Here is a 17946-nt window from a genome sequence, read left to right as displayed (position 1 = left end):
GGTTACGGCTATGGTTATTGCACCAGTCAGTGTTGCTACAAAATGTATATCAGTTGACTGAGTCTACAAATTGTTTCGGAATTCCAATTACAGCCTTTTAGGAGTTGCAGAGGGGACTAATAGATGGAGTTTCGATAAAGAACCCAAGTGAGAAAATGAAACACTTGGATATTCAATGAGTTTGAAGCTCGAATAGCTTTCAGATCTTCGATTTCACTGTGTAATCAAAGCCCAAGAAGAGATTACAGTCATCAGAATCTGTTGTACCATTTTCGTTAAGCTAAACAATGGCAATGTGAAACTGGTTCATTCATAACTAGAAAAGTTGACTTTGTCGCACCATGGACATAGAGGAGGAAGTCTTTCGTCATGTGGAAGAGAACCAGACGACGAGTACACGAAAAGCAGCCTATGCCATAGCCTCCTGTAGACCACGTGGCTAGGAACTCATTACGCTACTGTGTGCATACCGCAACGTGGCAAAGTTGAGTCTTCAGATCTTCGGACCTAAATGTAAGACTCGGAGTCTTACCTTACATCGAACAGATCGTGCAGATAACAAAATAACATCTCGCACAGGGGCGTAGAATGATTCGTTCTTCACACGCTCGATCTGCGAACGGAGCATTAACAGATTAGTTGCGCACTCGTATGTTCAATAGGAAGTCTCCTTTGACACCCTCACTACAACGATTTGCTGAGTGCAGATGAAAATGTGTACTTAAATGTTGAAACTGAAAGAGGGCGAAAAATTGATTTTTCTAAAATAATGGACACACCAGTGTGTTGGCTGTTTGGTCGTGCGGTAGCGTTCTCGCTACCTGCGCCCGGGTTCCCGGGTTCGATTCCCGGCGGGGTCAGGGATTTTCTCTGCCTCGTGATGACTGGGTGTTGTGTGATGTCCTTAGGTTACTCAGGTTTAAGTAGTTCTAAGTTCTAGGGGACTGATGACCACAGAAGTTAAGTCCCATAGTGCTCAGAGCCATTTGAACCATTTTTTGTTGGTTGGTTCAAATGGCTCTGAGCACTATGGGACTTAACAGCTATGGTCATCAGTCCCCTAGAACTTAGAACTACTTAAACCTAACTAACCTAAGGACAGCACACAACACCCAGTCATCACGAGGCAGAGAAAATCCCTGACCCCACCGGGAATCGAACCCGGGAACCCGGGCGCGGGAAGCGAAAACGCTACCGCATTTTGATGGTTGTTTTCTCTCTGCGTCGAACAGTTACAAAATTGTGTGTCCCTTTGGAAGTCAGGTCTGGAAGCTGGAGATATTGAATTAGTCTCTCTGGACGTTCTTTCCAGTAACCTGTCGTATTCTAGAGTTGTGTCCCCAGCGCAGAAGGCAGCTCATCGGTTGTGGGGTCGGTCTTCTTCGGCGGAGGCTGCTACGCTGTCAATTTGAACCTGTGATTCTGCTTTTTACGGGATACCACTTGCCCATGTTAGTCTCTGTATCTACAGAGGGCAAGATCCGCAGTACTGACAATGATGGTAGGCGAGAATTCTCATTAATGTATCCTATTGGTTATTATTCAGATATTCACGCATTTACACTGTCTTTTAAAACACTCGACGTAGCACTCTTAATTGTATGGTGTAACTTTTCTATCCAACTTCTGAAATATGATACATATGTCCGGCTCTCCAGTACGCACTAGACTGAGTGGGTATTATATATTCACAACTAAGTTACGCCCTATATAGTGTACATGTCCGGCTCTGAAGAACACTCGAAACAGTGTGACTATTGGGTATTTATATCCAAGTAACGCACGATACTGAAATACGTGTCCGGCTCTCCAGAACGCCCGAAACAGAGTGACTAGCGCAGTCGAAGTACTTTGTCTCCCAGGCGCGCCAAAGCGACTCAAAGTTGTCCGAAGCACTTCCGTTGCAATACCATTACTCTTATGTTTCTCAAAACTAGTGAAATTTAATAAACAAAAACGGTAGACTCGTAGGGTAGTCATGAGCGATTCTTATAGTACTAAAAACTGAGGTAAATACAATGAAAAGTATATAAATAATCAATAAGAGAGATTAGGCGTTTTGGCACCTAGCACCCGAACATGGCGACCAATCAGAAGTAAGTTCAGTACGATTGACGGACTTTCCCACGGGACTGGTACATAGTGTACCATCAGTCGCTTATACCTCATTCCATTTTTGCACCGTATGCTACTTCACATGTATCAAGCTGCATCAAGGCGAGCATCTAGCAAAATAAAATACTGGCGACCACAGGCAGGAATATCACACAGTCTTCCCGCAGATACATAATTAACTGCATCACTAAGTGGACTACGATTGTCAGTATAGAGTGACTCTTTTGAGTAGACGTATCCACACTTCAACACCTGACCTACTGCCCACAGGAAGAAAAGCGTTAATGGCTTGCCTTTGACTAGAGTTAAGCTCTACCAAAACTACGGTTCGTTAATTTTGGTACAGTGCGTAAATGACGTAGTAAATGGTAGCATTATCGGTAGGGAAAGAAACATAAATGAATGTGTGAGAGGAGGACAGTTTTTTGTTTGTTTATTTTGCACATTATTAGAACCACATATCGTTCAGTATTAGTCCGTTCTGTATATTATTTGCTAACAAACTATACATTGTATTTTATAAATAAAAACAATTAGCAGCTCGATTTACTTTTAATGCAAGTACAGTTTATATACACAAACGCAAGAAATATATTTAATTATTGATATTATTCTGTACTCAATAGAACGTTTTTCATCGTGATCAATGGTAAGATTTCCTTGTTGTAAGCGATAAGTGCGAAAGTTGTTCAGAAATAACAGAAACACGTTCTACGTAAGGTCGACGAAGTACTGAAGCCATGTTTGATATGTTTTTGTTATGCTTTTTTTCAGTTTTACCTATTTTGAGGAAATTTCGATTCTTAGCGCTGTATGATAAATCTGTATTTTTTGTTTTTATTGCAGCATCGCACTGTTTCACGTTTAAAATCATCAGCTTCGATTTAATATTGGAATTAAACACCGACAGTTTCAATTTTGCTATAAATAGTCTTTATTTTTAAGTAACAAAGAGGAGGATACGTGTGTAGAACAATAATGATCCGTATGTTACGTGATCCTTCATATATCCGGTTTCTAGAGGAATCTAGTAAGACGCTGATCACATACACAAACAAAGTGATCGAAATGAGGTGGTGCCATATAGGCGTGCAACAAATGTAACATACAGGTAATGACGCTGTGATGTTGACCGACCAAAGCTTGTAGGAAGACTAACGTAGTCTATTGCTTACGATAGCCTGCAGGAGCTTACGGTAATTTTAAATCTCTGTTTTTGACAAATGTATTTGTAGGTACCACCCAACCTAAAAACATACGACTCGTAATGGATATAATTATTAGTCTGCAAATGACGTAAATACTGATGTAATATTGTCCAGTACACCGTCCTCAGTCAACAACAGAAATATCTGTACCTATACCCATTACACGCTGTATTTTATGTAGGTTGATGTTTTTCAAGGAAGAAAACAATAAGCAGCGACTGTCTTTTTCTGAATGCAAGAAGATTGTCTTACTAGTAAAATAAAGATTGTCATAAGAAACAGATTAGTCTTGTATTTAATTAAAATCTACCTTGCAGTATTTGTTTTGCACAGTGTTTCATGGGTGACCAGCTGTTATGTATTGAAGAACCAGGGAAAATTGTTAAGATTATATTTAGCTTTACCAAGGTACTTAAAATAAAACTGATTTCTTTAAGTTTTTCTATCTTATTTTACTTCTTGATTCAAGTGGGAGCAGTGCAGCCAGGGTAACAATGTTATGTGACGTGAAATGGAGGGGAATGGTTGTGAAAGACGATTATAAGCAGTGCTTTCTGGAGTTGGGACTGGGGTGGAGTGGGGTAGGCGTAAAGGAAGGGGAAAGAGTTTTATGTACCATGCTTGCCTGAGGACTCCCATACCTGTACTTATACTCCTGCGTTAATTTCACCACATTACCTACGCAACATTTGATATGCATCAGTATAGCACTAAGATCAAAAACTGCCTCTGGCGTGTCTTCGATGGGTTAACATTAAAACAGATGGGACATCGATGCATAGGTATACATGTGTTGAACAGTATGTCCAACGCATGTATGGTTGGTTGGTTGGTTTAAAGGCGGGAGAAGGGACCAAACTAAGAGGTCATCAGTCCCTTGTTCCTAATGAAACAATGACACAAGTGTGAGAATAAAACGCACGAAACATCTAACACTAAACGTAAAGAAAGGACAAAAACAAGAACGAAGGGAAGGCAACGAACACTAACAGGAACAAAAGAGGACAAGATAACAACAGAGAGACGCTAGAAACAGAAGAGAGTAAACATGAAAGCAGATTACAATGGCTGGCCAACAACGAGGATAAAAAGGGAAAGCCAGCCACTGTGAAACACATTAAAATCTCCACCCTAAAAGCACTAGGTTGGAGGACACAGAGGGACAAAGGCCATGCGCCAAAACCTACATGGAAGTATAAAATCCAATCTCACGGATAAAACATAAAACTAAGCTGCTTTGGAGGTACTGTTGCCCAACACCGAAGGCAGGGTGCTGGGAAAGCTAAAAGTCTGCCTCTGAGCGGTTAAAAGTGTGCAGTCCATCAGGAGGTGGACGACTGTCATTTGGGAGCCATAGTGACTCTGAGGTGGGTCCTCGCGACGGACTAGGTAACCATGCGTTAGACACGTATGGCCAATGTGGAGCCGGCAGAGGACAACTGATTCCCTGTGAGAGGCCTTCATGGAAGACTTCCACACATTCATAGTCTCCTTAATGACACACAGTTTGTTGTGCATCCTGTTATGCCATTCCGTCTCCAGGGGTCCACACAAGCACGACGGAACGGCGGGACAGTTCCAGGGCATAGATGGACTCCTGATGGACGCTACCAGAGGGTGGCGAGGGTAGCAATGGTCGACAGCTTGTAGGCTGCTCAGTGAGTCAGTACACAGGAAAAATGCCTCGCCAGGGCATGAGCGGATGTACTCAAGAGCAATTATTCAGTGGAAACACTGCAGCCAACTGGCAAGGAGTGCTGCTCAATATGTCCTCCATGAACATATGCTAAGCCTACGTGACCATCAGGCATTGAGCCGTCGGTGTAAATTACTTCAGAGCCCCAGAACACGTCAAGAATCTAGAGGGAGTGAAAGTGGTGAGCAGCGGGTCGTTAGCCCCATGCATCCATTCCTATCTGTTTTAATGTTAATCCATTAAAGACCTGTCAGAGGGTGTATTTGATCTTACTGCTATTCTGATACTTGTCACTGCTTCTTGAGAGAAGATAAATATTGCTAACGACAAGGATATTAATGCGTAAATTTACTATGAAGCAATTAGTACAATTCCTTTATTTTATTTGACTCTACATATGTTCTTGAAGTAACACTAGACACACGATTTCATTAGAAGTACCTGGACACCGTTTAGTGAACATTAACATAGGGTGAGTCCACCCTTCGTCTTTATGACGGCTTGAATTCAGCTGGGGACACTTTTAATGAGGTGTCTGATTGTCTCTGGAAGAACGGCATTCCATTCTTCCTCGAGAGTCGAAACCTGAGACAGCTGGGGTCTGGAGCGAAGTATACACTCTAACGCATCCCAAAAATGTTGCATTGTGTTAAGGTTGGAGCTCCTTCAGGAATGTTACTGTCCACAAAACAACGACTCATAGACGCTGGTTTATCACAGAGTGCACTGTCGTACAGTAGTACCTCACAGATGGTGCTCTCTAACAAGGTGCACTGTCGTGCTGCCACAGTCATCGGCCCCAGACTCTTCCTCTCTTGTAGGCAGTACACAATGCTGTAACATGTGTTCATACGCTTCCTCAGTTAGAGTTTTCTTAACTGCAATACGGGGAGCACACCCTGACAACGGAAAGCACCCCCATATTGTAACACGACCTGCTCTGTACTTTACAGTTGGCACTACACATGATGGTAGGTAACGTCCTCATGGCATTCACCAATCCCAGACACTTCAGTAGAATCGCCATATGGTATAGCATGATTCATCATTCCAAATCCCTCGTTTGCAGTCATCCACCGTCCAGTGGTGTTGCTCTTTATACCACCTCAAGTGTCGCTTAGCACTACTGCAGAAATTCCTAGCTTGTAAGGAGCAGTTCGACCACTATAACCGAGTCTTTTTAAGTAAATACACACAATCATTGTGCTGTTGGACTGCTGGTAGCACTTTGAAAATCATGAGTATTTCCTTCTCTTGATTTTTTACAACCACCCTCTGCAATGCGAGATGGGTACTGTCCGTCTGTCCATGAGGTGTGTCCATTTCTGGTTCAGCCATGGTTGTTCCATTCATGTTGCCACTTCACAATCACATCACCAGAGGTCTACTTAGGCAGCTTCAGAAAGGCTAAAATGTGCCTGTTGGGCTTGTTACTTTAGTGACTTCCAATGACTATTTCACGTTCGAAGTCTCGTTATCGACCCATTCTGCTGTTGCTCCTTCTCTGCTGACAACACAACACTCTCTGACTCCTTTTATACTGACGGGTGCGTCTCTCCTGACATCTAGTGATCAGTTTAGCGCTATGTAGGGCTTCCACATACTTTTAGTTAGTTAATATATATTCTTATAACACACATCTGATGATGATGATGATTGGTTTGAGCAGTGCTCAACTGTGCAGTCATCAGCACACATACAAAATCCCAATTTTCACACAGTCCAATATTCACAGTGTCCAATATTCACACAGTCCAATATTCATACAGTCCAATATTCACACAGTCCAATGTTCACACAGTCCAATATTCACACAGTCCAATATTCACACAGTCCAATATTCACACAGTCCAATATTCACACAGTCCAATATTCACACAGTCCAATATTCACACAGTCCAATCTAGCCATTGTCATGCATGATGATGATGGTGATGAAATGATGACAACACCAACACCCAGTCCCTGGGCAGAGAAAATCTCCAACCTAGCTGGCAGTTGAACCCAGGACGCTGTGATCCAGAGGCAGCAACATTAGACACTAGAACACGAGCTGCGGACTAACACACGTCCGTAGTGTGTACAGCTCATCCCTGGAAGTTGAGTCCTCTCCCAAAAAAAGTGATTCTTTGACACAGAAGGCAATGAAAATACGCAGAATACACTGGTCTCGACATTTTTATTTCAGCTGCAGCAGTCATCGTATGTACTACAAATGTAGCCAAATTAAGGTGATTCACTAATTATACGCAGTTGGTTCCCTAGTTCAAGACTGTGATCTACCTGCAATCTCAAAACTTAACTTTTAAATCTTATATTTCATTTTTATAGCTTGTTGAGTTCCATGAGTAATGTATTATGAAATTTAATGATGATGCGCTTACCTTGTTCTGTCTGTCGATATTTTCAAATGTTTCATTAGCTTCCTTTTCAGTATGTTTTCTGTTACTGCATTTTATTCCTTAGCTTGTATCACCTTCCGACAACGCAAGCGGAAGGTAATTTGTATATACCAGAAACTACAGATGATGCATAACAGATGCTTGCATACAAGCTGTTTGTTTGCTTCATACCTGAATGCGTATTGGTATGTGATCACGATGGAACTATACCCTCTGCTTTCCGTGCTTCAGACTACAAAATACCCACCAGCCTGCACTGTCTACAACTACATTATACTTTAACTTTTTGCATGCAGATATCATGAGTAGCCGAGTAACAAAATATTCCCAATGGTTATAATTTCTGATTTATTGACTCTAGTATATCACCCATCAAGTTAAATGTAGTCCATTTCGAAATCCAAACTGTTCGCTATTGAGTATGTTTTTCTTTATTTTTTATAAAGTCTATTGCGCATGATATTTTCCAAATATTTTGGAAATATTGTACATAATGATTCCGTGCGTTACTTTCTGATGTAGTGCCTTGACAACAGCATGTCTGCGTCCCCTGGCCGGCCGCGGTGACTGAGCGGTTCTGGGCGCTTCAGTCCGGAACCGCGTGACTGCTACGGTCGCAGGTTCGAATCCTGCCTCGGGCATGGATGTGCGTGATGTCCTTAGGTTAGTTAGGTTTAAGTAGTTCTAAGTTCTAGGGGACTGATGACCTCAGATGTCAAGTCCCATAATGCTCAGAGCCATTCGAACCATTTTTTGCGTCCCCTGTAACTGCGACAGGGATCACGGAATTCTCTAGGTTCAGTGGCATAATGCCGCCCCATAATGAACACAGAGAAACGCAGAAGCTCATAAATTCTCAGAATTTGTGCAAACAGTCACTAATAGCACCACCAGCTGTACCATAGCCGTGGCCGTTAATACAGACTTGTCTAGTACAACCACCTCGGCCTTAGAAGGCTTAAATCTTTATGGTAGAAGACATTTTATTCGCTGCTGTTCGGCCAGAAAACGGAACAGAGCTGATGATATACATATTCTGATCAACAAACTTCGCTCCAGTCCGCTGGTAGCCCAGTCAATTAAGACCAGAAAACTTCGTAAAATTCGTATGGTGGCAAATTTTTGTACAGTAGTAGGAGGGAATGCCATACTATACAATACTATGTGCCAGACTATAGCTCCCCAGCGATTCCTGTGCTGATCTCTTACGTGAGTAGACAAAATAATCTTACTGAGCTCGTGTATATTTAGTGCAGTTATTTTCAGTTTATTGAGTACCAATTGGCAGCTTTTAAGTGAGCTATTACATAAAAAAGCTCAACAGCTGGAGCTGTCAGCTGTCTATCACACGGAAGAGACCGGGCCAATTGTAACATGCTGTCAATATGTGTCCAACAATGTTGATTTTATTTTCTCCACCATCAATGGCTGGAGTACTTTTCACAGCACTAGGGTTATTGAACGCATCAGCCCAGCCTCGGCTCTCTACACATTGCAAGAGGCCCAGAGGCTTCAATGACTTCATTTGTGACAGACGTATCTCGGCTAGGTGTTATGGAACTTAGGATATTTCAACATAAGTCAAGCAATGCCTTACAGCAGATTACTCTTCCGGACCTGAACATTGTCAGTCCCAATCCATTAGACGAATTCACACCCATCTTACAAGATATAACTTGGATGTGTGGTAACTGAATCCATTCACTGTAGACTGTTCTACAAGTGCCACCAATTCATGAATGGAGGAGATTTATGCAGTCTGCCAGTAACAGTTAATACCGAGAGGAGTGCAGTAACTTTCTGGTCATTCATTAACTCACGACAGGGTGACCACAACATTGTTTTACGTCCGTAAAATACATTTTCAATGACAGAAAGCAACAAGGTTCCACACTTACCAATCCAATCTCTTGGCAAATGGTTCAAATGGCTCTGAGCACTATGGGACTGAACATCTGTGGTCATCAGTCCCCTAGAACTTAGAACTACTTAAACCTAACTAACCTAAGAACATCACACACATCCATGCCCGAGGCAGGATTCGAACCTGCGACCGTAGCGGCCTTGCGGTTCCAGACTGCAGCGCCTTTAACCGCACGGCCACTTCGGCCGGCCTCGAACACCCAATAACGCGTGGAGTTAGAGCCATCAGAATCTGCCCTCGGTCGAACTCAGATAGATCGCGCGACTTCCCCATTCTACACACGTACAGCACGTTCATTGATACTTCATGCCCCGTACGTGTCTGACCAGAAGTCATTCATCGCCAGGTACCGCTGCTATCCCCTGGACGGGTTTATATCGATAGCAGGCCGGTGTTCATAATGTTCTGGCTGGTCAGTGTAAATGCTGAAATATATAAACAAGAGCTGAGTGAACTCATTTTGTCTACTCATATAAGAAAACTGGGCAAGAAGTACTGGAGAGCCATAGTCTGGGAACTGAAAAGCGACCAGCGCTCAACGTAGTCCGAGTCACCTTTCTTGGAAGAAAGCTGCAACTGTCGTACAGGATAACCTACAATCAATTTCGGTTCTAGTGGTGTACAAACAACGGTTTGGGAGGAATTACACGTGTCTATATGCGTACTTAAGTTAGGCTTAGCAGTAACTCTTATCTGTGTTCCATGTATTGTTAATACATGTGGTAGATAGTAAATATCTCCCTCCCGCAACTACGGCGCGTCTGCGCTCTGCGTCGCCAGGAATTCACAGAGCGAACTGTGGAAGCGCCGTTATTTTTGTGTCCGACTTCTTAGACACTGAGGTGGTCATAACAATACAGTTAGTTCGAACACTCGGAATAAGTAATACTCCATTAATTACAACAAAACTTGTCGTAGATCACCAGGCACGGCTGTAGCTACGAAACTGCTAACGTTGATTTGCGGTTCAGAGCACACTAAAGGAGCAGTGATTACTGTGTGGTGAATCGATAGAGTTGAAACTGGCCGTACTGCGGCTCCATTGCAATCACTAGAAAAAGTAATTTCGCAGACACTTGTTGAAAGAGTTCTGATAGCGTTGGCGCATAGGTACAGTTCACAGGAGACGGAAGTCTCTTCATTGTCCAACGGTTGACACGGTCTGTGTCACGGTGAGCAGGCAGCAAAACGACGTTACTCGGGCAAGAACTTCCCGGAAGTGGGCAGGACCCGACCTCTGACAGAAGTTCGCTCCTGGTCTGTAGCGACGCTATTTCAGAGCAGAGTCGTGGCGGTGCCGCCTCGGAACTACGGGTGACACGGCTTCCTCCTAGCATCTCCTTCGTGCCTCGCGATACCGCTTTGCTGTACAGAATCTCTGTCGTGGTCGATACTTTTTGCGCCGCTGCCGATACTCGACAAAACGACAGTAATAACAATGTGAAACACCCTGCAGTTGTTTCTTGTGATGTAGGGGGTTAGAGAGAGTAGGGAGGGACCCGCCCCCTCGCTCTCCAGTTTGCAGACCCTTCTTCCCTCACGCACGCGCGTCACATTTTCCACACAAAAATCCCAGCTCGAGCTTGCAGCTCGTCAGACCCCCATAAAACAAATTATCCATTAATGTGGTGGCTCTACTGCACTTCGACGTGGTATATACATTTAATATTTGTTCTCAGATAACGTAATTTAACAATAAAAATTAATTTTATATACCATTTAAACACTATCTTTAATAACTTGCGATTTTTCCATCCCGTGCAATGTGAAACCTAATAATCCTAGAGAAATAATGAGATCTTTTTTGTACGAAATATAAAGCAGTTTAATTTTGTTTCAGAAAACAGTATTGCTGGAAGCCGCGGTTTCAGAGTTATTCAAACGGACCCTCGACCTTAAACTCTCACCTCACTGGTCAAGATTTTCGGTATGTTGTTCGTGGCACTCCCTCCTACAACTCAACAAAAATTTTTCTACTACGGTAATTTTTCCCCTAATTTCCCTTCGTTGACTGGACTATGGCTCAAATGGCTCTGAGCACTACGGGACTTAACGTCTGAGGTCATCAGTCCCCTAGACTTAGAACTACTTAAACCTAACTAACCTAAGGACATCACACACATCCATGCCCGAGGCAGGATTCGAACCTGCGAGCGTAGCGGTCGCGCTGTTCCAGACTGAAGCGCCTAGAACCGCTCGGCCACTTCGGCCGGCGACTGGACTATGGATTAAATTCCAAACCTTCTCGTAGTGACTCGTGGGTGAAGTTCTCGGACACTGTTGATGGTAGATGCTAAGCTCTGCGGTCGCCTTCTTGATATTCGAAAAGAACAGGCTGCGCATTGTGTCGAGTTGCTCCCTCTGCCTTCTGTTATTGCCAAACAACCCAAAGAAAACACTGAAGTACAAACACACCCATTATGGGCACGTACAGTCGACAGACACACTTAACACAGAACTTCACACTTTGCAAAGGAAAAGTTGTATTGTGTATGAAAGAAGAAAACTCTTTCCAGTTAGGCAGCTGAACTTTTTGTCGGGCTATAACGGCCAACTGCGTCATCCAACTTTGCTTACTATTGTCACTACCAGTAGAGCTATGATAAAACCAAGTACATGAGTGGAAAATATATTTCAAGCACGAATTTGTAGCGTCAGATGGTAACAGATCTGAATAAAAGCTTAGGAACTACTTTTTTTTTTGTAAAGGAAGGTGGCCAAGTTACATAATTAGGATATTTACTACAAAATTAATCTGTCGAAGAAAAACTGTTGCAACTAACAATGTGTCATCAATTAACGGTCTGCTTCCAAGCGTTGCGCTGAGTTGTGGCTGTGGTATCGTTTGATGGCTCTTCTTCTCATATACGATCGGTTGGTTTAGAGATACCTGCCATGGACTGACTTAATTAGCAGCCAGTTTCAGTGTACAGCTTATAAACTTTTGTCATTGATCCACAAGTAACTAAGAATCAGAAACCAACACCCACAAAATAATATGTGCTAGAACTAGTAGACAGTAACAAAAATACTATGGTTGGAACATTAATAGTGGCAACTATTTATTTACAGCTCGTACAAAATAGACACGTGTTTCACAGTTTTACTGACCTTCAAAGTAGTCACCAGCATAGTGTATAACCCGTTGCCAGCGATGTGGAAGTCGTAGGGTACTCATAGCAGTGCCAGTTGTGTTGAAAGTTCGAGCGGCGCGGTCTATTGCTCGACGAATTTGTAGCAGTTCTGAAGCGAATGCCGTGAAGTGTTTCCTTCAGTTTATAAATCGAGTTGAACTCACGAGGGCTTAAGTCAGGGGAGTGCAATAGGTGGTATAGCACTTAGCAGCCCCATCACTCAAACAAATCGAGAGTTCTCTCATTTTCTCTCGGCGCAACTGATTGATACGGAGCTTCCGGTGATCTGCCGTGTTGTTTACATTTTATGCGCGACATATTGCCTGTCCACAAAGCCGTTTTCTTCAGATGCTGCGAATTTTGGTGTTACAACAAGAGGACGGCTGGGTCGTTAATCGAAATCCATGCATATCATAAAAATGTGTGTGTGTGTGTGTGTGTGTGTTACTGTCATGCAGTAATCTCTCTGGAGGTAATAAGCATCTAGCTAGCGTATTTCACGAGATACGACGTCAGGAACAATGAGATACGTAAGAAACCGGCGCATCAGGCGTGACGTTTAAATTTACTGCTTCTTTGCTACCAACTCTGTTCGCAACATATTTCGCAGACAGTATCCACATATACCTCTGAATGTGCTCACACAAATACATCAATGTACGGAAAATAGGTCAAGAGGTAAAACGTCATAAACACTGAGATGCGTGAAAAATTTCTGCATCATGCATAAGGTTTTAATACACTTATTCTTTGCCACTAAGACGTTCTTACATTCGAGACAAATTACGGAAATCCCTAACACCTGGCAGCGCTTTGAACAGCATTAAATTGCGAAGCGCAAGCGGCTGTAGGCGGAAACGGTAGCTGTCTGTAGAGGTGTGACAAGACGTTGCCTTAGAGACGTTTATAAAATCGCGTTGTAGACACGAGAAGCAGCTGTCCGCATAACACGGAAACTCTCTGGAATCACATTTCCCAATTGGATGCTTACTTATATTTCTTTTTACGACTGTTTAATGATTCTTTCGATCACTACAAACACAGATAATTTTTTGTTTTCATTCCTAATAGAAAATTGACAAAAATGATACATGCCAATGCCTGATTTGTCTGCTGGTATTGTGCATGAAATAGAAACACCATTTCGGCGGCACACACGGTAGCATAGTGTTAATTACCAGACAGTTAATTTTATCACCGAGTATAATTTATACCCCAGGTCAGAGTGCCGTTTGTTTTAGTTAGCGGCAGTGGTAGACACACATTTCGTGCATAATGTTAATTGGACTGTGTACACGCCGATGAGGAGCGAAATCTATTCCCTTTTAGTAAAATCTTCTAGTCCTTAAACAATATTTAGCTGTTGAAATTCCGCGAATCTTCGTCTCAGTACTTCTTACTAGCGTTAAGTGCAAACTACAGTTAGTTCGCATTTTATTTAGATCTACGCTCCGTACATTATATCCGGCCGAAGTAGGAACGCTTCTGGTAAAGACTGTCAGTGTTGTGGTACTCGCCAGTCGTTGATACCAACCATTGAAGTGGTTCAGTACTAGTGTGTTAGTGTGTTATTACTGAATTTTTACGTCACTAGCATGTTCCCGTGTTCGGTGGGGTGGGGGCCAGCACTACCCTACAGCCCCTTGTGTCTGTCGTCTGGTCTTAACCACACTCGCTATCTAGCTATCCTCCCCTATGTGGGATGACTTCACTTGGCGTAAGATAATTTTATTCACTATGTTGTGTTTAATCACTGTAAATGGGAACACAGAAGAATAAATTAGGAAAAGAGTAGAGGTGATGCTAATTTTGAAATATTGTCGCCCGTCTTACCTGCTGAAACCCACTGCGTCGATTTAGAGGAGACTTTTACTGCTCGGCAATCTGAAACAGCAGGAAGTATACAAATTAGAAACCTTTCTTCTGTGCTAGTGGATAACAAAACATTAAAAAAAAAGTGGAAAGCAACAAGAAGTGAACATCAGCAGCAGTGTTTCAAGAACCTTCTTGGTTTTGAGATTACTTATCGCAGACACTGAATTACCCACCACCAGAAAAGAAATAAAGTGTTTTTCTCTTAACTCGTTACTTGTTCGTGATGCATTTGGAGAGGGTGAGATTTCTGGGTTCTGTTTACTTGCGTAAGAAATGTATTAAAATGTAGGACGTTTCAGTGCTGGCTAGTAGGCAGGGCCGAACCAGAACAGCCCAAGGGATGTTCTTCCCACGCATGCACACCACACACTGGGGCGGGCAACCAGTCACTCAAGACGGGGTGGACGACTCTCATACATAAGAAAGGAACTTCAGCCTGCAGGGTCACAGCTCCCAGATGGCCCAGCAGTCTACAGAAAAATAATTGAGACACTTCTGATTCACTAGAGAGCCAAAGAAACTGGTACACCTGCCTAATATCGTGTAGGCCCCACCCGGGCACGCAGAAATGCCGCAAAACGACGTGGCATGGACTCCACTAATGTTTGAAGTAGTGCTGGAGGGAACTGACACCACGAACCCTGCAAGTCTCTTCATAAATCCGTAAGAGTACGAGGGGGGTGGAGATCTCTTCTAAACAGCACGTTGCAAAGCGTCCCAGATATGCTCAATAATGTTCACGTCTGGGGAGTTTAGTCGCCAGCGGAAGTGTTTAAACTCAGAAGAGTGTTCCTGGAAACACTGTGTAGAAATTCTTGACATGTGCTGTGTCACATTGTCCCGCTGGAATTGCCTAAGACCGTCGGAATGCACAACGGACACGAACGTATGCAGGTGATCAGACAGGAATTTGTCACCTGTCAGAGTCGTATCTAGACGTATGATGGGTCACACGTTACTCCAACTGCATACGCCCCACAACATCACACAGCCTTCACCATATATACCAACCTATAGGAAAACAACGACTTCTTGAAAAGACGTAACAACATTAGAATCAACAAAAGGTAAAGATGGATAATGGAATGTAGTCGAAATAAAACAGATGCTTCTGAGTGAGTTAAATGAGGAAATGACAAGTTAAAAGGCATGGATCAGTTTCGCTATTTGGGTAAAATAACTCAATCAGAGAGGATATAAAATGTAGGGTGGCAATAGAAAAAAGACTAGTACTGAATAATTTTAATTTACTAGCGAACCTGACAATACTTGGCAATTGCTAAATATGTATGGTGACTGGGTATACGTCCTGAACCACTATTGCCCCCTCACTCCGTCCTTCTCCTACCCCCCCCCCTCTCTTTCTCCATCTCCTGCTCCTCCCCCCTCTCTCTGCGCATCACCTCCCCCTCTCTGACTCCACCTACTCCTTCCTCTCTCTCTGACCTTGAGCTTTGTTCTTTGTTTTTGCGGACTAAACCTTGGTAGAGAATTGAAGACACTTAAAATGAGTGGGTAAATCGGTTGAGAACATTGGTGTACAGGGTATAAGGGACACCTCTCCAGCTGGTGGATTTGGATTGGTAGTAGCTTCAATGAAAGTACTTCACATATTTTTAGTCTGTGAACGTGAAGGATTACAAAGTTTCGGATGACTCTGATTCCGTAGTAATATTCTAATCACAAGTATATGAACTACAAATACAACTTTCCTGCATTTTGTTAAAACCAACTGCGTGGAAGAAAACAAAACAGCATATTGTTGTGAATAAAATTTTTCTTTAAAATTATATTTATCTATGTGAAAATAATGTGTGCGGGACAAACAGTTTAGCTAATGTGGGAGTTAAAACTGGCTGCAAGAAATAATATTAAGTCGCTCTTTTCCACAGAACAGATTTTCTTTCTTGCAGTCGGTTCTAAGAGAAGACTTGTACATTATTGTTAAAAGAAAGTGTATGTGTGTCCGTCCGGATTTTTATTATGGTACCTTGTTAAAATTTTGGAGAAAATCGGTCAAGAACTCTTCGAGACTTTCTTTCGCTATTGACATTTTCTCCTTATTTATTGTATACGTATATATATATACAACAAACATTGAAAAAATGAATTAAATGTATCAAGCATTTTGGTAACAACGTTTCCTCTTTAAGCACTGTATACACACACACACACACACACACACACATCATAGGGTGGTCCATTGACAGTGACTGGGCCAAATATCTCACGAAATAAGCATCAAATAAAAAAAAATTACAAAGAACGAAACTCGTCTAGCTTGACGGGGGAAACCAGATGGCGCTATGGTTGGCCCGCCAGATAGCGCTGCCATAAGTCAAACAGATATGAACAACGCTTTTTTAAATAGGAACCCCCATTTTTTATTACATATTCGTGTAGTACGTAAAGAAATAAGAACGCTAGATGGCGCTGCCATAAGTGAAACAGATATCAACAACGTTTTTTTAAATAGGAACCCCCATTTTTTATTACATATTCGTGTAGTACGTAAAGAAGTAAGAATGTTTTAGCTGGGCCACTTTTTTCGTTTTGTGATAGATGGCGCTGTAATAGTCACAAACGTGTAAGTACGTGGTATCACGTAACATGTATTTGCTTCGTGATACATTAGCCGCGTTAAAATGGACCGTTTAACATTTGCGGAAAAAGTCGATATCGTGTTGCCAGATGCACTGAGGTTGACGAACATCATTTTGAGCATTTATTGCATTAATGTGGTATTTACAGGTCATCACGCTGTAACAGAATGCGTTCTCAGAAACGATAACTTCACAAAGGTACATGTATCACATTGGAACAAACGAAATCTTCTTGTTGTTGTGGTCTTCAGTCCTGAGACTGGTTTGATCCAGCTCTCCATGCTACTCTATCCTGTGCAAGATCCTTCATCTCCCAGTACGTACTGCAGGCTACATCCTTCTGAATCTGCTTAGTGTATTCTTCTCTTGGTCACCCTCTACGATTTTTACCCTCCACTCTGCCCTCCAATACTAAATTGGTGATCCCTTAATGCCTCAGAACATGTCCTACCAACCGATTCCTTCTTCAAGTCAAGTTGTGCCACAAACTCCTCTTGTCCACAATCCTATTCAGTACCTCCTCATTAGTTATGTGATCTACCCATCTACTCTTCAGCATTCTTCTGCAGCATCACATTTCGAAAGCTTCTATTCTCTTCTTGTCCAAACTATTTACTGTCCATGTTTCACTTCCATACATGGCTACACTCCATACAAATACTTTCGGAAACGACTTCCTGACATTTAAATCAATGCTCGATGTTAACAAATTTCTCCTCTTCAGAAACGTTTTCCTTGCCATTGCCAGTCTACATTTTATATCCTCTCTACTTCGACCATCATCAGTTTTTTGCTCCCCAAATAGCAAAACACCTTTACTACTTTAAGTGTCTCATCTTCCAATCTAATTCCCTCACCATCACCCGACTTAATTTGACTACATTCCATTATCCTCGTTTTGATTTTGTTGATGTTCATCTTATATCCTCCTTTCAAGACACTGTCCATTCCTTTCAACTGCTCTTCCAAGTCCTTTGCTGTCTCTGACA

General features: G+C 42.5%; 1 long non-coding RNA gene across 1 annotated transcript in view; it reads right to left on the bottom strand.

The window, feature by feature from the left end:
- Positions 1-17946, bottom strand: part of LOC126416417 (uncharacterized) — a 1461459-nt gene that overhangs the window by 659563 nt on the left and 783950 nt on the right. The window contains exon 3 of the long non-coding RNA XR_007575454.1: positions 14313-14363. This is a non-coding gene — a long non-coding RNA (uncharacterized LOC126416417). The remainder of the gene's footprint in view (positions 1-14312; positions 14364-17946) is intronic.

The sequence above is a fragment of the Schistocerca serialis genome, chromosome 8 (assembly GCF_023864345.2).
Source record: "Schistocerca serialis cubense isolate TAMUIC-IGC-003099 chromosome 8, iqSchSeri2.2, whole genome shotgun sequence".
Lineage (NCBI taxonomy): Eukaryota > Metazoa > Arthropoda > Insecta > Orthoptera > Acrididae > Schistocerca > Schistocerca serialis.
This window is presented reverse-complemented; position numbering and strand designations above follow the sequence as displayed.